General features: G+C 29.8%; 1 protein-coding gene across 9 annotated transcripts in view; it reads right to left on the bottom strand.

The window, feature by feature from the left end:
• The window catches only part of LOC103574142 (latrophilin Cirl), a 211,846-nt gene that overhangs the window by 85,036 nt on the left and 102,913 nt on the right, over positions 1 to 23,897 (bottom strand). For 7 of the 9 annotated variants that reach the window (XM_008553520.1, XM_008553518.1, XM_008553522.1 and 4 more), the window contains exon 1: positions 9,628 to 10,578. The gene's annotated coding sequence lies outside the window, so the exon portion shown is untranslated. Of the gene's footprint in view, positions 1 to 9,627; positions 10,579 to 12,165; positions 12,222 to 23,897 lie in introns of those variants that run through there. The other 2 variants (XM_008553519.3, XM_053740374.1) reach the window with 1 other exon arrangement.

Below are 23,897 nucleotides of genomic sequence, written 5' to 3'. Positions count from 1 at the left end.
CTTTACTAGACTCATATTTTTTTTTTATTGTAAAATTATTATTATTATTATTTTCATTCTATTGTATTGTATATAAATATATAAGATATATAAAGAGTTCAAGCACCCATTCTCACCACCTCGGTAGACTTGTAGCTATATTCTGTCTATCGATTAGAGTTCGAAGAGCGTAAGGTGGTACGTTAGCAGTATGTAATATTCTTTTCTTAGTTATCATATCATAAATACTGAACGTGGCGTGTTTAGTCTACATCGCAATTGTCATATTTTTTATTATCTATTATACACAATCTAAGTATGGATATAGAGGTTATCATACTTTTGTGTACAAAGTTTTGCTATATGTCATTTTATATTGACAGCAAAATACGCTGATTTATTTAAAATGTATAGATATATACGAGCACATTAATGTCAGCTATGATCAAGAGGGTGACTAACCTTTATCATTATTTTTATATACATACACAACAATAAAGTTTATTTTTTATTGAAGAATTATATTTATGTACAGATAGCTGGACATGCGATACTAAAAATATATATTTTTATTAATATATATTATTTTTATATTGCGAAAATAATCGGATGATTGCGCAAAAAAAAATTTTTTATTATGGTAACGCGGCGATTTGAATAAAAAAAACTTGAAAAATTTACCGAAATTACAGTTACAATAAAATATTTATTAGATATCATTATCAGCAATAAATTCAACAGTTAAAAATGTACTTTGAGCTCAATAGTTTTGTAAAAGTCAGAAATTGTTATTTGAAACTGTAGATATTCAAATTTTTTTTTTCCGCGTTTTAAATGTTTGAAATTTTTGTCGGATAAAAAATTTTTTTTTAATATCTAGCGAGTATTAATATTTACTATAGATGTATATGAGCGATGTTAACAGGCATCATGGAAATTAAAGTGAAAGTAGAGATATAATTTTTAAAAAAAAAATTGCACATATGCACATAAAGCGGATAGAGTTTTAATACAACAAATAGACATTAGTTTTAATATTTTTTTAAAAATAACTGCCGCATTTTTTTTATGTTCACTGAAACCATTTGTGAATTTTTTTTTTTATCAAAGCAGATGTACAGTTTTAAATGGTAAGTCGGATTAAAAAGTAAATGATAGCAAAATATTGCTTGTATGAATGTAAAATAAAAAATAAAAAAAAATTGAACATTCAAATGTCGTAATAAAAATATTCAACGTACGATTGTTTATTGCAAAAGTTGAAGATTAATTAAAAGAAAATGTTATTTTTTTTTTTTTTTTGGTAATGTATGTATATATGAAATAAATGAATATATATAAATGTTAAATTTGTATTTAGTTGTAATTGAGAATGAGGGCTTATATGCATTCACGAGCACGATTCACCTAACCAGTAAATGAAAGCAATGACCTTCGTAGTCGCTTTGAATATCTTAGGTCTGCAGGAGATTTTTAAAGCTCGCGGCGGTAGCGTTAATTAACCATGGAGCCTAGGATCACGGTCGCTTTAGTAGCGTACTTATATATATATGTATATATATACATTTACACGGAGAGAGGGAGAATGGCGCAATCGAATCATTTCATTGCTCTTTCTCTTTTTCTCGGTTTTTTTTTTTGCCTTTTTTTTTTTTATTTTATTTTTTTTCCAACTGAGTCGTTGGTAACGCCAAGTAAAGCCGGGACAGCGGGGGAACTTAATGAACCAGCCAGGTTGCGTTTTTCTTGATGCCCGTAGGCATGCCGCAGCTTGCTAATTTTATCCCTTATTTGCCCGTCCGTCAAGGTAATCTGCGACGAAATCCAAGCTCAATGAAGCTAGACTGAAAAAGCCAACATCTATATATATATATATATATATATATATATATATATATATATATATATATATATATATATATATATATATATATATATAAAATGCTACAAAATACCGAGGAAGAAATTAAAATCCTGGTAAAATATTTTTGAAAGCACATTTATGACAATCGTGTTCACAAATTTATTGTACATGATTGCTTTAACTGTTGCGCGGGTTTAAAAAAAATATGTAATTTGTGTAAATGAATGTAAAGATGCCTGACAAATAGAAAATAAAAAAAAAGGTGCAAGAAGAAACAAAATTCCGTGGAGAAAATAGTACGTACACTTGGGACTTGGCCTAGTGTTGGAAGCTACATTGGGAAAACAAGACTTTTCGATGTTTCTCGTTTTATTTAACCCGCGGACTGCTGGCACTGTTGGTGACTCAACCTCTCTATACATAAGACAACAAGTATAGCAGAGGATCGGGAGCTGAAGTAGACCGATGTGCCGGGGGTTAAAGCGTCGAGTCCTTGGTTCTACTCGTATCCAGGAGCCCAACTTTTCTCTTGCACATTCTCATGTTCGGTCTCTTTCTCTTCTTGTTTCTCATGTTCTCTTTCTCAGTCTCTCTTAGGAACTCGTCGAAGTAGACGTGGAATAGCAGCAGAGCCAGGAATCTGTAGCAGCCGAAGGCAGAGTGAGAAAGCCAATAGACAAGTGTGTGGGGCAAGCACAAGTAGAAAACAGGAAGCAGCAAGGGAGATGAACGAAACAACTGGCAAGACGGCAAAATACTCAAGAGAATACGACGAGATGAAGCGAATACGTCGACTTGAAAACTCTCCAGAGTTCTCTTAATTGTCCGTTATATTTTTTATTTTTTATTTCAACTCTCTTGTATTTTATTTTATTTCATTTTATTGTACTCGACGTTAGACCGACGGAATATATCGCTTTCGGACGTGCGCTCCTATAATTTATCTCTTCTTTCGCGTCGGACTCTAAAACCACTACTGCCAATCGATCGCGCCCCCGTGTCAGAATACCGCCCGTGTATAGAGACGTCCGCACGTGCGATGCTTATCTAAAGCCCGTTAAATTAATATAACTTTTTTACAATTTACTTTTAACCGTAAAATTCCCTGCTTGCTCGCGTTTACGTAAATCCCAGCGGAAATGTTCAAAATCATTTTTAACATTTCATTTTTTTTTTTTATCATTACTTGTATTATCCTTTTTTTTACTTAATAAAAATAATTATTTAAAAATTTTAATATGATGGAAAAGAAAAAAGGAGATTGAAGTTTTAAAGTTTGCTTGGTTGGACTTCCGAACGTCGAAGATATTTGAACCGAAAAGCGTCAAGTGCACCAATCATGGGTCGTTATTGGCAGCAATTATGATAATAGTATACCTGGAGCACGAGAGAGCCGCCGTGTATTGAAGTTGAGTCTTACATTACATTAGTTTAGCTCTCAACTCTCATCCAGCCTCTACTCCACTCTCGATACACTCGACTCATCCACTCTACTCAACTTTACTCCGTTCGACTTCTTGCTCCTTTCCTTTTCTCTATTGCATGCCTTGTCTCGCCTGTTTCACTACGGCCACTATATATATATATATATATATATATATATATATATATATATATATATATATATATATATATATATATATATATATATATATATATATAAATCTGTACAGATATTATAGAACCGCGTGAAGCTGTGCAGCACCTTGACCAGCTTGAGTCCACTGGCAAAGAGGATCAAGCCGGTCTCTATTAATCATATAAATGGTTCATTACGCCGCGGAATATTATACTCACCGCGATAATTACGATAAAATTACCACCACGACCATTACAGACGTACCAGGGACTATTACTTGACACGATATAATGTCCATGGGACTGGACTCAACTCAACTGGACTACAGTCCACTACTAGGGAAATAAAATTCGTCTATAAAAGTCATTATAACTAAACGTCTACTGCTTATATGACGCATAATCCTCACTATAATTTCTGTAACTACTTTTCTTATGACAATTACGTTTGATTAGCTTCCGTTTCTAATAACTATCGCGTCAATCACTCGGCACGATATGCATTGAAATTTTTTTTTATTAATTATTAATTATAATACCGCCGTGTTCCGACTACACGGAGAAAATGGGCTTAAATTTTTGTTATGCTGTTCACCAAACTTGAAACAAGAAATTGAGTGGCCAAAAAATTATTAATGAATTGTAATGAATATTATTTGTCTAAACTAGGATTTATAGTAGAAAATAAAAAATTTTAGTTTTAGAGGCTAACAATAATAATTGTAGTACAGCATAAGAACCATTTTCAGATAATTTTGTCCAAGCTTTTCTCTGAGATAACGAACAAATGAAGTGCACTTTAATTTTTTGATAACTTGTATTTTTTTACGAGTAAAACTTTGACAAAGTTTCCATTTACTGTACAAGTGCAACAAAGATAGTACCGTCCATCCACTTAAATGCGAATAGAGAAACAAATCAACTTCTTGTTTAAGTTTCGTCGACAGTATAATAAAAATTCGTACATTTTTGTCTCCATTTTTCTCCGTAAATATTAATATCATTTTTTTAAGCCAGATATCAAGTAGAGAAATAAATATCTAGTTATTAAGCTAAGGATTGTGTTGAGAGAGCAATCGGCGCCACAATTGACATTTCGCCGATCGCCGGTGGCACAACCTTGCGTTTCTAATTGGACACGTGTAGTTATTTGCTTTACGGTCGGTGCGAAGACGCGTACACTGCTGCTACCCTTGAGTTAGTATTCGTAATGGTAGGTATGCAAGCATATTAATGTATATATATATATATACGTATGAATATATATACTTATAGATCTGATGTAGTAAATGTGCATGGACAGCAGGGGATCCTACGACGACTGGTTCTGTGCGTGTTGCAGATTGTAACAGCAAGCAACTTACCACTCAAACTATTTGCCACGGTTTATTTTCTCACACGATCATAATTACAAGGTTAGTCTCCGTAGATCGCGCGGATTTAATCAATGGATTAACATCATGAATATATATATATATATATATATATATATATATATGGTTGTTGGCCTTGAATAATTCACCAAGATACCAGTCTCCGTCTCACTTTAAAGTGCAACGCTCTCATATTATTACTGATGTTGCTGTTGATTTATTCTTTCATTGCTAAATTTCCTTTGACGATGATAAAATAAGTTTTAACTCAACACAGCTACCGATCCTACTCGGGTGTAATATATAATATAATATAATAGAGAATCCTTGTTCATTTACAAGCTCTCTTACCTTTTTGAAATGACTACAAAAGTAATTCATAATAATAAAAAAAAAAAAAAAGTTTAATAAAAAATGTGTAATGATAGAAAATAAAAATAAAAAGAGTGTAGATAATAAAGATAAAAATAAAGCGTAAAAACAAGTGTACTATGGCTGATAAAAAAGTAAGTACTCAGGTGAAATTTTTGATTCGACACAGGTATTATTATTATTGCTTATGCCTCACTTGACTTCTCGCGGGGCCCTCGAGCACCGCGGCCTCAGTTCAATACAACTAAAGTCTTCTCAACACTAGTTCAGTTTAGTTTTACACAGCCAAAGCTAAGACCGGAGCAAAGCTAAAGTGTCTGGATGCGCATAGAGGAAAAAGATAAAACGAGAAAGAGGAAAAGACCGTATATATACATATATACTCAACATATAAGAGGCGCGAGCGGTGTTAGACAATGAAATGGCTCGAGTTCCCATGGACGGATAGCCAGAAGATGGAAGGCGCGGCAATTACGCGGTAATTCGCAGGTGTTGTGAGAAAATGGCGGACAGAGGTGGATGCTTTCTGCCTTAATCGCAGTAATTTTTCAACCATTATATACATACACTCATACATACATATATAGATACACAACATTACAAACGAAAAAAAAAATATACACGTATCGATATCAGCTCTAATATACTTGTATTAATTTTTCCGCACAATACCTTACATACAAATAAATATTAATTATCGATGTTAAATACACGACATTATTGCACGTGATAGCAATGTCTTAAGGACAATGTCCGATGATAAATTAATCTATTAATGTATGGAATATTTTTAATTGCCGTTACACTGGTATGGTATTACAATGATAATGGACGGTATGGTATAATAGAAGGACATTTTGTATCGAACGTGATTAGTCATGGTTTTTTATATTTTTTTAGTAGTACGTAGTTGTTGTGTTATTGTAGTAATAATAATAATAATGGTAAACCTCTTAATGCGATATCAAGTGTGACAGGCTGTATACGGGGGCACGTGTGTTATATTAGTACACAATACACACGATGAGGAATAATCGAAATTCAGAAGCGTACGGCTCGATGTTAGCTCGTGCGACAGACATGGGCTCTTGTATATCAAGTGTCTGTTGATCGATCGATTGTCACTGGAATGCAGATACTAGGTGTGCTGTCTGGGTATATGTATATATATATATATGTAGATAATATATATGAATACATGTATGGATAGTAGTGCACTTTATCACTCTTTCCGACGCTTTTGATGCTACTCTGACGGATATAATTTTGCCGATGAATAAACGATTTCACTTTAATTATACTGTCACGACTCGCGATGATATATATATGTGTGTATATATTTTTTGATGGTGTTATCTGTATGTTTAATACTTTTATATAGAGTTGGTAAAGAGCTTTATTGTGGATAATTCTTAAGGTGACGTTAAGTTGTTAAATCCGTCGCGGGCAATTATTACTTAAGGCTTCTAGATTCTACATTAACCTCTAGGCTGCATTTTAAATTTTTGTTTTAACCTTTGAGGATTTATCTTCAACTACTTGTTTTTTATAAAGAAATTTTAATTGGTTATCTTGATATAAGCTAAAGCACTAATTAGTTTACTTTCATACTTTTTTTGACTCTTATGATAAATGGAGTTTAAATTATTAATGGTGCGTTGAAAAAATTTTATTAATGATTGACAAAAAAAATTATGCCTTTCGGTTGAGTAAAACATTTTTGGGACTGGAAAACCGAGCAAATTTTTGTTGATTTTTTTTTTTGGTCAAAGGCATTTAATTTTAATTAAAATGGATTTTGTTAAGAAATTATTTAATAACTTTTTTTTAAAGTCTCAATTAATTTTTTTTTGCTTGGGTTTATAATAATAAATTTTATTTACAGCCTTGAATTTAAAACAAAAATTTTTTTTTTTTTTTTTTTTTTTTAATAATTTAGACTGCTCCGAAAATAATTTTTTTTTTCAATAATTTGTATTTATATTAATCAATTTTTAGTTTATTTTTTTTTAAATATGTATTCAAATTTAAACAAAAACAAAATTTTTCGTAATGTATTTATGAAGGTGAATGTAGCAGACAGACAAATTTAAAAGTATTAATGAATAAAGTAAATAATTAATAAAATAAAATTTTTAAAAAAAGTGCATTAAAAAAATTTTTAAATTATTAAATGCATATTTTATCAATATTATTTTTTCTTTTAAATTTGTCTGATGTCTGCTACATTCATGACTCTGAAATTAGCCGACGTCTAATAATTTTTGGATTTTTTTTTCAAAGCAATAAATTATAAAAAAAAAAAAAAAAAAAAAACATTTAAAAAAATTGCACCTATAGATTTTTTAATTTTCTACATGTGCAAATTTTTTTTTTTTTTTTTTGTTGTAATTGATTTGTTGAAAAATAATCCGAAAATTTTAAAATGTCTGCTAACTTCAGAATCTATATATCTAAAAATCTAATGTTGCTCTCAAGCATGAAATTTTTTTTATAGCCATTTGAAATAGAAAACCTATTCTTCAAAAGTAAAATAGAAGGTCTGTTTAAATTTATTCTCATATTTTGTAACCGTTTTCCTGTTTCGAACAATACTATACTAAAAAGAAGTAATATTTTCCAAACATAAACCAGACGCGGATTGAAAAAAATTTTCCAACTAAAATTAGATACCAAAAAGATAAGTGTGTACAGAAATATTATCCTATATTGTATAGAACATATATCATTATTATTATTATATGGTTTTTTAAGTTAAACCACACAAAAGGTCGGTTATCTTTAATAACATTGAAAAGTATCATTGACCCTTCTCGTAATCTCAGCGTATGAGCTCTAAGATCCTTGTGTAGCGTAGAGTACAACAAAATTTCTTTTCACTCTTGTGTTTTGTTAACAGAAAAAATAATAATAATGAAAAAAAAAAAAAAAAAAAAGATCAAAGGTGAGACTGTACTGTGTGACGTATAAACCAAGTAAGATTTTAAGAGGAACAAGATGACGATAGACAGATGGTTGTTATAGAGAAGAGATTCTCTTTCTTATTAAACAAGAGATCTCTCAAAGGGGAAAGGTGCTGTTGTATATACATCTATATATTCATATACATATTATATGTATATATAATAATAATATGTATATATTACTATGCTGCGGTTAAGAGAGAAAAAAGCTGAGTCAGGAACATCATCGATGGGATACGGGATAAGTTTCGCTGCAATCAGCCCGTCTTAACCGTTAGTTTTTATTCGCGTATCAAAAATTCCACATATTATATATTTTTTATAAATTTCTTATTTTGCTTCATTTTTACTGTCATTTTTATTTATTTGTTGTATTACTTTGTTTTTTTTTCTTACTTTAATGAAAATCAATTTTTATTTACTCCAAAAAATTACCGACGGTCTTTATAACATATATTTAAATATATATGTATATACATATATACACATAATAATTTATGCTATTTTTTAAACATATCACTCACTCGTATTTTTATTATTATCGAAATCCAAAGAGTTTAAAAACTGAAATTAAATCAAAAGATTTTTGTGGCGCGAATTTTTCAAACTTAAAATTTTGAAATCACCAATTCATTTTTTATATTATTATTTTTGTTTGCCTAAAAATAGTAAAACAGTAGCCGCTTTTAAGTCTCGAGTATTAAGCAAAAAAATATCAGTGGCCGTTGAATATTAATATGAACTTGGACAAAATTTTATGTTTCCTGAAATTCTCATGATTAATCAGAGAGCAATAATTATTGCAGCAAAGTTTGTTTAAATCAGTAAATTTGCGCTGATGATAAAAATGAAATAAACTTGTCAATTAAAATTTTTATCGATCAAATCATTATTTATTAACTTGAAGTAGAATTTATAACTATGGAGATTTACTCGAAATATAAATTTTTTTAAATATTCGCGGCTATTTAAAATTCCTGTCAGTTCATTGGCAGATAAATTTATTCACGTACACTAAAAAATTTCAGAGAAAAATAATTTTAAAAGACTAGAGCTGATTTTTTAATTTTTGAAATTTTAAAAATTCGCGCGCTCCAAAAATTAATGGCGCTCAAATCGCGATCTTCATTTCGAGAGCATTCCAGGTATTTTAGAGTGAAATTAAAATTTAAAAAATATATATACATATGTATGTACATCTATATATATTTTGAAGACAACACAAAATGAGAATATTTATAATTTCCTCGCAATGTAAATGAAAATAAAACTTTTCCCAGGACAAAAATGACATCACACATAAAATTATTTTTTCGCATGAAAAATTTTTTTCCACGAACATAATAATTATATACACATACAATAGACCTGCTATTATTTTTATATCAGTAAAATAAAAAGTAAAAAAAAACACTTTTCACGACACAAAAAATTTTAAAAAATCATTGAAAAAATTTTCTTAAACATTTAAATAAATAAAAATAAAAAAATTACTCACTGGTTGAATGAATCCAGAAAAATTGGCGCACATACTTTCCAACTTAAAAATATATATCACTATCACTTGTATTTAAACAAATATTTGAATTTAAAATATAAATAAAAATATACACAACAATATGCACGTTGGCCTGAAACTTTACTAACGTCAACTAAAATCCCAGGACCAGTTGCTACCAAGTCCCCAGGTAATGGGAAAAAAATCCACCAGCAAGACTAGACATCCATCGGTCAGAACAAATATATGTATATATAACAACTACAAAGTGTTAAATTTACGGTACTGGTACAAGCATACAACACTACACAGTATAGTAAGGACAGGCAGCGTGTGATGGTCGGAGAATGTGTAGCGGCCTGCAATCCTCACACAAGGTAAAGATATCCTGCAGTGTTTCTTTGTACTTTGCCGCAACTGAGCTCAAACTTTAATATACAAATAAAATCCAACTCAATACAATCCTCTATCTTCTATATAAACCCACCAGCAGAATCTCTACCCTCGGTTTTTAATTTAACATAAACCCACTGGCACACAGCCGACACCAGCCGCAATCATTTTTTAAATTAATATTCAGTATAACGAAACAATTTCACTCCTCACCGGCAGTATCCCATTAAAATAATAAAAATAAAAACAAAAAACTTCACAGTTCAACACTTCACACACTCTAGCACTCACGTTTCCTTAATCCTTATTCGTTAAAATAATAAAATAAATCCAATAAATATATATAATCCAGAGTTTAAGATTTTGAAAAATAAACTGCATGAATCCAGTGCAGCTTCACGGTTTACGAGTCGTACTTTAAATTTTATACTATTACATTTTTTTTATTATAAATTAATTACACTGGTTGTTATTTTAGATATTTATATATAATATATATGTCGCGATATATATTTATTTAAATAGACGAACGATGAGTCCGATCCGCTCTTGACTGCGTCAGCGGCGAAACTAACCACCAGCGGGGCGAAAGAGCGTCGCTCATCCCCACCACGCAGCACAAGAGTGTTTTACCCCCACTCTAGTGAAAGGTAACCCGGCGTTGCCGCTCGACCCGGTCGTTGGTTGTCGGTACAGTATATATGTATATATATATATATATATATATGCTCTCTCACTCACAACCAAACTCTTCTCCACACTCTACAGTCTACACTTCATACATATATTTGTATATATGTATATATATATACAAGTGACTATTCGTATTCACGTTATGTCTGTACTTGCTTTACCTCTATACTGTACTCGATCTCACTCTGCAAAGTCTTCTGTGCTCTGTTAGCTTGCAGAACCCGATTGTGAACTGAACGCTTTCCTCTTCTCCCACTTTAGTTAGACTACTACAGGACAGAGAGAGCTACGGATAGGAACGACGGTGACTACCAACACTAAGATGACATTACTCGTATGTACGTAAACCCGATTCTTCTCCCACTTGGACCATAACTGATCTGCGCGCTCTCTTGCGCATCATCCTACGTCCTGTCGTAGTCATCTTCGTCTTGTCTTCGCATTCGCAGTCCCGGTCGTCATCATCATCGTCGGCGTAGTAGTACTCCGTGGTTGTCTTTACAATTCTCATTCTCTTTCTCGTCGGTACTCAGTCTGTTTAATCTTAAACACGCTGGCGTTGTCTCTTTCACGGGTAAGGCGACTGGCAAATGCGTTCGGTATCTCTGTACTGGCCACCAAATCAACCAAAGCGCGAGAGTAAAGAGGCTGAGTGGTGGGTAAAGGAGTATGGAGGAACAAAAAGAATAAGAGGTACGAGGATACCGTTAGGATTCAGTCTTATGGACAACTAAAAGTACTTCTTGCGAGTTTGAGATAACATACCCAAGGTCTTTTCCACTCAGTGTCTCACGTGAGAAATGACTGATGTATCAGTGAAAAAATTTTTTACCCTCATAATTTATATTTTTTATTTTTACAGGATTTATTTATAGACGCAGTTAATTTTTGCATTTCGTAGCTTGTAATATATGAGACGATAAAGTAGCACGAATTTGCGTCTCGGTGAATTTACCTAGACACGCTGCTCTGTGTTGTGTTGGAAGGTATCGCGCGACTAAATTTATTTCACCGTATCTAGTATATGGTCTGAAGATGTACATATGTGTACATGTATGTATACCGTATATGTAAGTATGTGTGGGTATAAATGGGTGAGTATGTTGGTGAAAACCACCCCCGGACAAAAGAGGCCACCTTCTATCTCGGCAATCGCATAAACAAGCCGGATCGCGATCTTATAACTCGCGAAAATGTACGATCTACTGAGCGGGTGGATTTAAAGTTACCTCTATACTATATCGCTCTCACTGTACGCCATTCAACTTTGAAAGCGAACGAGAGACTTTATGCCGTTTTATTTTTTTTTTAGTTTTCATTTTTAAATAAATTTATTTTCTGATATCATAAATGTTATGTTTAGCTTTTGTTATTTTTTATGTTAAATAATTGAAGAATAAAAATTAAAAATTGAAATTAGCAGTTATGTATTTATAATAAGTGGACACTTACGTGATGGCTGTCAATCGTTAATTCTGTAGACTGGGTGTGAGTGGTTGTTCTATTATCTGAAATGATAAAAATGGCGACGTTACTAACGTGATACGAATCTAGCACGCAAAAAAGAAATTACACATGGCTATTGCTCTTTCCTACTCATGCTGTTACATATATTTAGTATATATGTATCGCTCGCAGATTTGCATTCGAGGGATTTCCATAATCCATTCTAATGCCTGTGATCCTATTATTGAGGGATTTTAAATTTTTATTTTGTTTATACACTATATGCAGATAAAACTTGACAATGAGGTTTGTCGATTGTAAAAATACACTTGCAATAAATCATTTTCCAAAAGCGCATTTACATTTTTTTTCACTTTATACCCGTTTAAATATTACATATGTCAAAATTATTCATCAGTTAGTGTATTAAATTTAGCTTTATTTTTTTTTTTTCGGGATCATATAAATTGTTTATTGTTGTAGAGAATATTCAAACACAATAAAATTCAAGTGAGTACATTGTTGAGTGCGTAACACGTATCGAATGCATTTCGCATGACATCTTATTCATATACCGGTTCGTAGCCTCCACACATTTTATTTTCTTTTCAAATCCATTCTCATCAAACAATGTATATATATATATATCATTTTGAAATTTTTTTTTAAACTCGCTATTAAAAATCATTTAGTATAAATTGTTAAAAATTCTTGTGGTTACCGTCGAGTTCACGATGAGTTTCAGTGCGATGACTGAGGAAAAGATTTTTGCTTTATTTTTGAAATTAATGGTGTCAAATTTTTGATATTACGGTGAAAATATTGGTCTTATAAAAAAAGTTTTTAAACAAAAGTTGTAGCAAATTTAATTTTCTAAAAAAAATGTCTCTTATAATTTTTTCTTAAGACTAATAAGAAAGTCGTAATTTAAAAATTAAGATTTTCATAATTAACAAAAATTTGAATCGTTCATTATGAATTTCAATTTTTAAATTACGGTGAAAATATTAGTCGTATATGAAAATCATAAAAGACATTATTTTTATAAAATCAAATTTCCTACAACTTTTGTTTGAAAACTTTTTTGATAAGACCAATATTTTCACCGTAATATAAAAAATTCACACTATTTAATTTTAATTGTTTTAAATTAACGCAAAAATCCTGGTCCTATTGATATAAAATTTCCTTTTTTTTTTTGTTTAAAAAAGACCAAATTTTTTAAAATTTTGAATACATTTCTCAAGTATTCAAAACTGGCCGTGAAGTGGTCAAAAACGATACGTCTACCCTATAACGCGATCATTGAAAAATTCAGGGTAATGTAAAATTTTGATTAAGGCTGAACAAAAAATAATTTTTCAAAATTATATACATTTTTATAGAGATGAAAATAAAAAATTCATTTTAATTCATATAAAAATAAAATAAATTTGATAAATAAAATTATTCTATTTAAATGGATTAAAAAATAATGAAAAACGTATTTTTCGGTTATGATATAAACGTAGGTTGTATAAATTTATTATTTAAAATTTATAACTGAAAAGGGAGAATCGAAAAATAAGGGGCGAATGACCGGGAAGAGTGGAGTGCCAACGTAATGAGGGACAACCCACTTAAAACCGTTTGTTTTTTGGATCCACTGACACGGGACTATACAGAAAAATACCTGAGACTGTTTCCTACGTACGTTACAGTGTGACGTCCTCAGCACCCGCATTAAAAGATAAAATGAGAGTATAAAAAACCGAGGAAGAAGAAAACGGGAATAACATATACTTGTTCTTTTTCATTATTTATTCATTTATTTTTTGCTACTCCGTATCTACTTTTCTCTCTACTCCCTCGTCTACATTTCGAATGTTATTAACAGTTTGTTTCCAACTCATTACGCTTTAACTTTAACAATCTACTCGTTAAATTACACGTGATTCGAGTTGCAATTTCTGTTCATTTATTGTATCTCAGAATTTTTTATTTTTTCACTACACGATTAATTTACGCAGAATAAAGTTTTTTCTTAAATAGATAAATTCAATTTTTATTTATTTTATCAAATAAATTATATGATATTTCCTAGATAATATGCGTTATATATAGCAGAGTTTATAAATTACATATTATATTATTTTTCTACGTGCCATCAACAGACAGAAGCTTGTCTGTTTTTGCGACATGCAATTTTCCTGATGCTACAAAAATTAATTTTTTTTTTTTAATTATGTAAAAAGGATACATACAAAAAAAAAAATTAGCTGATTGAAATGCATTCTCTTTGATAATTTTTAATACTAATTTATCGATGCATTTATTTAATTTAATGGCATTACAAATTCACAATTTAAAAATGCATATCATATTTTCGAATCATTGAATCAATGATTCGTTAATATTGAAATGTTTTATATTTTATAAATCATAATTATGATTAATGAATATTACAAATAATAAATCATTGTATTTTAATGTAATTAAAATATTTGTAATTTAAAAAAATGATAAAGCAGATTTACTAAGCTCATATAGATTAGCTGGATAAGAATCTCGATAAACCGTAAAACATTCTAAATAATTAAACGACTTAAATTTATAAAAATTTTCCCGATTTATTTGCGTTTTTGTTGTAATTAAGAATGCATTTTTTATATGATACTGAAGTTAGCCGACGTCTAATAATTTTTGGACTTTTTTTTTAAACAATAAATTATAGAAAAAAAAAAAAATATTTGAAAAAATTGCACCTACAGATTTTTTATTTTCCCACATGTGCATTTTTTTAGTTTTTGTTTTTTCGCAATTGATTTGTTGAAAAAAAAATCCGAAGATTACTCATTGTCTGCTAACTTCAAAATCATATTTTTTATATAAATATTTGAGTGACAAAAAATAAATATAACGAGCATCCAAAAAAATAGTTAATGAAAAAATATTTAGCTGGAGGTAAACAATATTTTTTTTTATTAAACAAATATAAATATGTAATAAATATGTGGGGTAGGGAAAACCATAATGGCCGATCCGGTCAAGGTAGAATAATTCAAAAATAAAAAATACATTTTTATTTATCGTATGTGTGTTAATCATTTTTATGACGTATTATAGTAAAATTTTGTATATTATTTATAGCATTTCGGAAAATCGCCCCCGTCAATTATAAGAAAAATCATTTTTTACTAGACTGTTTTGATTTGCTCCGAAAAAATGATATCAAGATCAGAAACTTTAGAGATTGTATTTTTTTCAAATTACCTACAGTTTTTAAAAAATTAAAATGACAATTGTTTTTTTTTTCCTTTGCAAGACTGATTTATTTCGAAGTGACCATTTTACTCCGATTTACAATATGTGTAAATTTCATACATATTGAAATTATCAAATCGGTGACCGAAAATATATTTTCACGTAAAATTCTACCTTCAGTTTATTTATAAACTAATAAAATCCTCAGTGGTGCATTTTGATGTCACCTTTAGATACTTCCATTTTATTTAAAATGGTACATCTATAAATATTATATAAGCACACAATCCATTTATTTGTATAAAGTATTGAGAAAAAATTTTTTTTAGATCCACAGAACGCAATAATATCTTTTTCATATATTTATATGTGTTCTCACTACCCTCGCATATGTATTACCCATATATATATACGAGGCTAGGTATATATATATATATATATTGGCAGGCATTTTACTAAACCAGATATTGCGTTTTGAGATGGTGCAAAGTCAGTCATGCATCCTGGATGCTGATCGAAAACGTTTATACTCGGTTGAACGTAAAACGGATGAGCTAGTGAAAACAGGAAGTGCACTTGTACGCGTGAGAATATTATGATTCGCGGTGTCCTGTCATCCCACGTAGAATATACGCGTCGTTCTCTATCCATCTCTACACACACATATATACATATATATATATATATATATATATATATATATATATATATATATATATATATATATATATATATCCATTTCTACAGTACGCGTGACATTTTCATCGTATCGTGAAAACTAAATACGGTTTATCATTTATATTGACACATATATATATATATATATATATATATATATATATCCATGTAGACTATATTTAATATCGATTTCAACAATATCCGTTGACGAAAAATAAAAATTTAAAAATATAAATTAACACATTATATATCAAGTTTTTAATTTAAAAATTTTTAATTACGACAGACTTTAAATTTAATAATGTAATCGATATTATTTTGTGGATGTGAAACATATAATACGAGAGTAAATGAGCTGACACGGTGGCTTATACGACGACGACGATGACGACAAAGGATATAAAGAGACGCTATATAATATTATATATTATAAAGCGTTCTAAATATACATACATATATATATATATATATACATATAGTTTTGTTAGTAAATCATTTGTGTGTACCCTGTGAGCGGTAGATAGCAAATAACAATACCTGGGGACGTAGGGCCTTAATTAAGTGTATATTAATCAAAGTTGGTTGCCCGTCGTCCAACTAACCAACGAACGAACGAACGCGAAGCCCTTGGCTTTAATACTTCCTCTTCATTATTATACTGCCATATTATATACTCTAATACCAATATTATCCGATACAGCGGCGCTCACTTAGTTTTATAGAATATACATATACAAATACATATATATGTATACACAAGTACATCCACTCTTGTCTTTTATATGCTTATTGATTTACAATCATTATTATAATTTATACCGTAATTTATTTATTTAGTACTTGCTTTATTTACTCCATTATTATTATTATTATTATTCTGTGTAATAGAATGTGTAATGCACTTTACAAGTACCCGCGCATTAACCATTTTATTTATATGTTTATGGACTAGCTGACCCGCAAAAATTAACTTGATAATTATATTCTTGATGTCATAAAGATTCAAATCTATAAATATAAAATTTTTTTTCAACCTAGCTCGCTGTTTACACAAGTACTGAAGGATTAAATTGAAATATTAACATAAATCATTTTTTTTTTTTCAAGTTAATACTTCATATTCACGTATTTTTTTTTTTTATTTCCACTATATGTTTTAAGCTCGTAGTTAAGATTCTTTTAAAATATAATTATAATAGTAAAAATAGAGAGCATCAAGAATACAAAAGTTTATTTTTTCATAGAGAAGTTTATAAATTTTTATTTGAATCCGGATAAAAGTATGAAAAGTTTCAAATAATTTATTAGCTTACGAATATAACCAAATTTTTTTTATAGTCAAATGTTTGATTCGATTCGAACACTATTGCCATATTTCTTGTATATATATGAGACGGGGAATAGGGTGGACAAATCAGGGTACCTTCGAAATTGTATGAAAAAAAATTTTTTTTTAAATGTTTTTTAAAGATTCCGAAATAACTTTTGTAAATATAATTGAGCACTATTTTGAACTGGATCATTCCCATAATATATAGGAAATATTCCTATAAATTATAGGATCTATTCCCATTAATTATTCGCAATTGGAAAATTTTCTATATCATTATGGGAATCATTCCTATAATATTAGGGGAATGGTTTCCATACTATCACGAAAATTTTAATTAAAAGAAAAGTGTGAAAATCACTTCTACAATACACAGAAATATTATTGAACATGAAAACAAAAATTCAAACATTGAAAAAAAATTAGTATTTGGCAAAAAACATCAAAATTTTTAACAGAAATTTTTTGTCAGCGCACAACATTCAAGAAAATTCAAATTTTGGAAATAACAATTTAAATTTTGATAAAATCTCAAATTTTGAAAAAATTTTTATACTATTTTGCAAAAAAAAAATTTTACCATATTATAGGGGTCGTTCCCATAACATTATGGGAACAGTTCCCATAATATTATAGGAATACTTCCAACACCATTATGGGAATAGTTCCCATACCATTATGGGAATGGTTCCCATAATGACATGGGAATTGTATCCATACTATTATAGGGATGGTTCCCATAATATATGGGAAACATCCTTACACTGTGAAAAATTCCCATTAAATTTAACTATGGCTGCATTGTAATCCCGGACCATAAGAAAACTGATACAAAATTTACAAGTGTCCCATAGTAAACGTATGCGCATAGGTCCCAATTGTATCGTCTGCGCATACCGTTTACTATGGGATACTTGTAAATTTTGTACCAGTTTTCTTATGGTCCGGGGTTACAATGCACCCATAGTAAAATTTAATGGGAATTTTTCACAGTGTATAATAGTATAGCTAGAGTTCCTATACCATTATGGGAACTATTCCAATAACGCATAGGAACACTTCCCATAATTTTCTTTCCGTGAACTAAAAAAAAAAAGATTTTACATATATTTGAGTCCTCGAAAACAGTATTCTCTTAAGTACCCCGTTTTGCCCCTCCTCCTATATATATACGTATCCATATATAAATTACTATATTTTTTTTTTTTAATTAGATAATTAATAATGATCGATAGCTGACATTAGCTCTGCATGATATTTTTTTTCTGAATAATGTATTCAGCGTTAATTTTCCGTACGAGCTGTTGAATACTGAATCCCACGTGTTGTGATAATAGGGAATGTGTTCACCATCACGAAACCTTCACTCCTAATGTATAATTTGTAATCAACGACGTAACTAAATGAAATAGAGATTAATTGTTTGTCTATTATGAAAATACATGATTGACATTTGAATTAAATTACTACAGGCATATATGGTTAGATGTATATGTGAATTTTATTCTTAACAGTTATATATAGCTCTGACAAAACATCATATCTACGTTTATATGTACGGATGTATAAATAATCGGATGGATTGCGTAAACACTGTTGGTGATATAATTCTCTCTGAAAATGAGAATATGGATGTTTGCTTGAATATCGACATTACGATTATGTTAGTTCTATACACGATATTATGCATGTATAAATATATTTAGTATAAATTCAATATCCAAATATATAAGTCGAATATATATTAATTAATTAATTCTATTGTAATTTCAAACTATTTGTTGCTTCCAACAAATTCAATTTGCTAATTAATGACAAGACTTTTGTTCGCATCCGCAAAATGTATTCATACTAAAATCGACAGAATACTTAGTGTGCGAAGGTTATCATTCATATTATCAATATTCTATTTATAACATCTCATTTAAATTTTTTAAATAAATCTTTGCCTTCTTTCATTTTTACACTCTAAATAAATTTAAATAAAATATTTTATGATCTAATTTTACGCAGTTTTGTATTCACACTGTAAATAATTTCCGGAGTGAATGCGAATTGAAGTAAACTTCAAATCACTCCATTGGAAAAACTAACTCCCTATGAACTCCATATTCGGAGTGATTTTTTCTGAAACTCTAAAATTCCGTGACGGAGGGAATTCGGATTTACATAAAATCCGAGATCACTCCGAATTAACTCCTGATTTTTTACAGTGCAAATTTAGACACTCAATTTTTCTGGGATTTATGTTTTATATAAAATTTTTTTGTTGCTAAATAAATATTCCAAGTCTTTTTTTTTTCTATTTCCGAATAAAAACTTCGACTTTCGCAATAACAAGAATACTTAAATTAAAAAAAAAAAAATTGATTACCAAAGTGGATGAAGGTATTCTAGTACTTGATATTTGAATAAAATTTCAGATATTATATATATCACATATATAATACAGAACAAATATTCGTGAATAAAAGTTGTTTGAGAGTTTTAATTTATTAAAAATGCATTAAAACACAATATATATATATATATATATATATATATATATATATATATATATATATATATATATATATATATATATATATATATATATTTTGATGAGACTCGTCTGCCGTTAATAATTTAGTATTGACGTGTGTCACGGTATATATGGCTTTAGTATTAAATTTATTGTTGGTGGCAAGGAAAGGCGTCGACTGGCAGCTGCCGCGAAGACCCAGTCGAGTAGAAACTATGTGAGGCCTTTGCTGGGTCTCTTTGGCGATGGGCGATCTCACTGCTCTGCTGCCACCCTGCTGCTTTGCTTGTTTCTTTCTTTTACATCCTCATCCTCATCTTCGTGTGTATCACATTGAGTATACACGTGATATACACAAGTACATCATCTCTAGACCGTTCGATCTCATCGTTCTCGTCTCCGTTCTCTTAGTCGTTTCCCTATACCTACTACACTTTGCTTTCCTCATAGCTGCGCCCGAAGACGATTTTGTGCCTCTAGGCATGCATGTATTCCCGTGTTATGTACTTTATATTATATATGTATATATATTTATATTTATATATTTATATATAGACAGGATAGGATAGATAGGTGACCCAGCATAGGTATTTCAAACCCGAACCACTCTCGGTGTATATATTTATAGTTGATATATTGTTATGGCACTAGATAATATCTTACAAGCTATAAAATTGTTTTATTGTCAGCTTCTTAAATATATTTATTTATTTCAACACATAACTATTTGTATAAATAATATTGTGTAAATACATATATTTTTAAATTTGTCAACAATTATTTCATTTTCGTATTTATGATTATCATAAATTTATAAATATCATCGAGAATTAAAAAATTTTTATCCTGTTAATTAAAACCCGTACGAAAAAAGTGTATATTCGAGCAAATCTTAATATATGAGACATATATTCAATTTTGTCTGGATATATACTTTTTTCGTACGGGGCCTTAAATTTTTCCACGTGGGTTTGCTGTATTTGATCAGAAAATAAATAAAAATTTCGATTATTATTCAGAAATTCGAGCTTATAAATATCAAAGTTCAAGTATTAATCCAATAAATTTGAGTAGCTGTTGAAGTGTAATTGAAATTTTTAGTTTTCAATAGATCACTTAAAATTTTCATGAAAATTTCAAAGCTCCAATAAATGGGCACTTGGTATGAAAATTTATCAAAAGCCGAGCGTTGAAAACTTTCTCACAATGTGCTGCTACACTAGCCAACTATATATGTATATATATATCATATATCATATATCTAGACTAGATGATAAAACTTTATCGGTACCAGCCACACATTATCCATATGTAGATATATCCACATATTTATATATAGATATAGATATACATATTTTGTTCTCGTCATTTCAGAGCCACGACGATTCGTCTTCTCGGGTCAATATTGACGGTTGTTCATCTCGGTTCTCTCGTGCACACACACTACTATACTCTGGTCAAAGATTATCTTTCATCCGTTTTCTCTAGCGTGCAAAGAGAATCTTCACAGGAACGGTTAAGATAAAAACTGTATCCGGAGACGTGTGATTGTTACAGAAATAAATGGTAGATATTTTTTTTCCAAAGCTCCCTACTTAATTTGAACTACTGTCGATATATAAAAGAAATTTTATTACAATAACTTTTTTATTGTCCGTAAAAGAATAATGAGGTTGAAACAAAAAAAAAAAATTAAGCTCATAAATTCATTACATTTAAAGCAATTGATTTTTAAATTATATGGGTACTAGTGCGGGCGAAAAAAAATTTTCCCAAGAAAGGGGGGCAAAACAAGCCATTTAAGAAAATTTTCTGTGAACAAACATCCAATTACTTCCTGAAAAAATAATTAAATAAAAGTTTTGAGTACGGGCCCACTTTGCCCCATGCTATATATTTTGCTCCATATAGTTTAAAAAAAAATTTCTAGAGCTCGTTTTCTCCCAGGGTTACATATCCTCTCTTTTCCCTATACCCCCCGAAATAATAATAAATATTTGTAATATATATATTTGTGTATTGTAAATATGACGCGATATCTTTTATAAATAAAATTTGAAGCCTAAAAAGAAGTAGGAAGGTGAGCGAGAAAATAGGGCGTGTAGTCTCACCTTGTGTAGTCGTTTCAGATTTCGGTTTCCGGTTTTAAACTCCTCTGCTCTTGCTTTCTCGTGTCGTCGCGTACTCTCATTCCGCGAGCATACATTTATGCAGGTGTGTTTTATACTTTTTAACGATTCCAAAGCTCTCGGTTATAATAATAAGCAAGTAGGCATAAAGAGCGCAAAAAAAAAAAAAAAAAAAAAAAAACGAACCTACAGCACACAAGTACTTGTAATTCTTTTATTTGTATAGAGATAGAGATGAAAAGATATTAAGCTTATTACATCTTTATTTTTAAATACGCGATAAATAGCCTGTCTCTTGAATCTTTTCATTTATCTCTCCGTATTACAGGGCTCGAGGACCATTATCCACGGAAAATTAAAATAATTTAAATGTATATTTTCAAGTGCCGAAAAATAAGAAACAAATCGTGTATTTTATTATTCTGAATCCATGAATGCGCATATTATGGGAATGTATGTATATACATATATATAATGTGTGAATGTATTTTTTAAAAAAGAAAGACCCGATAACTGTAGACCAGGTGCAACGCGTGGCTTTCCCTATGTCTCGCTTGCTCTGCGTGAACATCCGACACTTTGTATACCACCAAACTCCCTATTTCATTTTATTCTATTCAATTGCCCACTCGGATTTGTTAACAAATATTTTTCTGAATGAAATTTGATCGTATACTCATGACTATGTGTTTTTTCTCCTCCTAGTTATTTGTTGCATATATATTTATATGTATACACTCAGTCCTTTTTTCATTATTTTTTTTTACTTATTGCGTTTCGCCTGTATCAAATCAATTGCACAAGGTGTGATGATTTTTATTTTTCCCTCCGACAATAGACCCCAAAAGTAACTAAAAACTTGGTCTATATTTTCTTTATCCTCTTAGCGGTTTACATATATCAAAATATATATATTGTGATAAATTTTTTACAATCAATTAAATAGACTTGTATATATGAATTCATTAATTTCACAACTTGTTGAATATTTGAACAAAGAATATAAAATATATCGGCTGTACAAAGCCGCTTTGGTTTACACAATATAATATATATGTATATTTATATAAAAATAATAAATGACCATAAAAAAATACAAGACAGCCATACGACAAATGATTAAGAAACATATGTCATATATTTTTAACAAATCACCTAATAACCCCACAAACATTCCAGAAGCAACTTATATCTACCATCAGCCGTTTAAATTTCTTTGTCCGACGTTTAGTAACGAAAATTCGGGCAAAAAATATTATTTTAACAGCATGATTGATAGTTCGTCTATTGAAATAAATCCGATTAAAATCTCGAATTAATTAAAAAGTATTTTGATAAAGACCTCTGTTGTTTCATTTATTGCCACTACAATCTTTAACATATATATAGACACAGGAATTAATAAGAATATATTATCGGGCAGTAGAAAAATATGTACGATGTTGATAGCAATAATAATAATAAAGACGATAAGTATCTATAATAACAATATTTTTTAATTACTGGCTTGGAATAAAGAAGCAATTAAGACATCACCTGGATCTCTATGTCGCCGGAAATTCGTCGATTATTTTGTGTCTACGGTTTCACAGGCATCAACGCTATCTATCCTCACTATCCTTTTTTTCTTTAATATTAATATAAATATATATATATATATATATATATATATATATATCTATACATTGTATTTAGTCTTTTGTGTAGGTTATTTCACAGGTGTTGCGAAGGTTCTGCAATTTGAATTCCCGCACGCTCTAACGTCATAAGAAAGAATTTTTAAGTATCCCTATACATATACATACATATGTATTATAAATATATATTATGAATGTGT

The sequence above is a fragment of the Microplitis demolitor genome, chromosome 7 (assembly GCF_026212275.2).
Source record: "Microplitis demolitor isolate Queensland-Clemson2020A chromosome 7, iyMicDemo2.1a, whole genome shotgun sequence".
In the NCBI taxonomy this organism is placed as follows: Eukaryota; Metazoa; Arthropoda; class Insecta; order Hymenoptera; family Braconidae; genus Microplitis; species Microplitis demolitor.
This window is presented reverse-complemented; position numbering and strand designations above follow the sequence as displayed.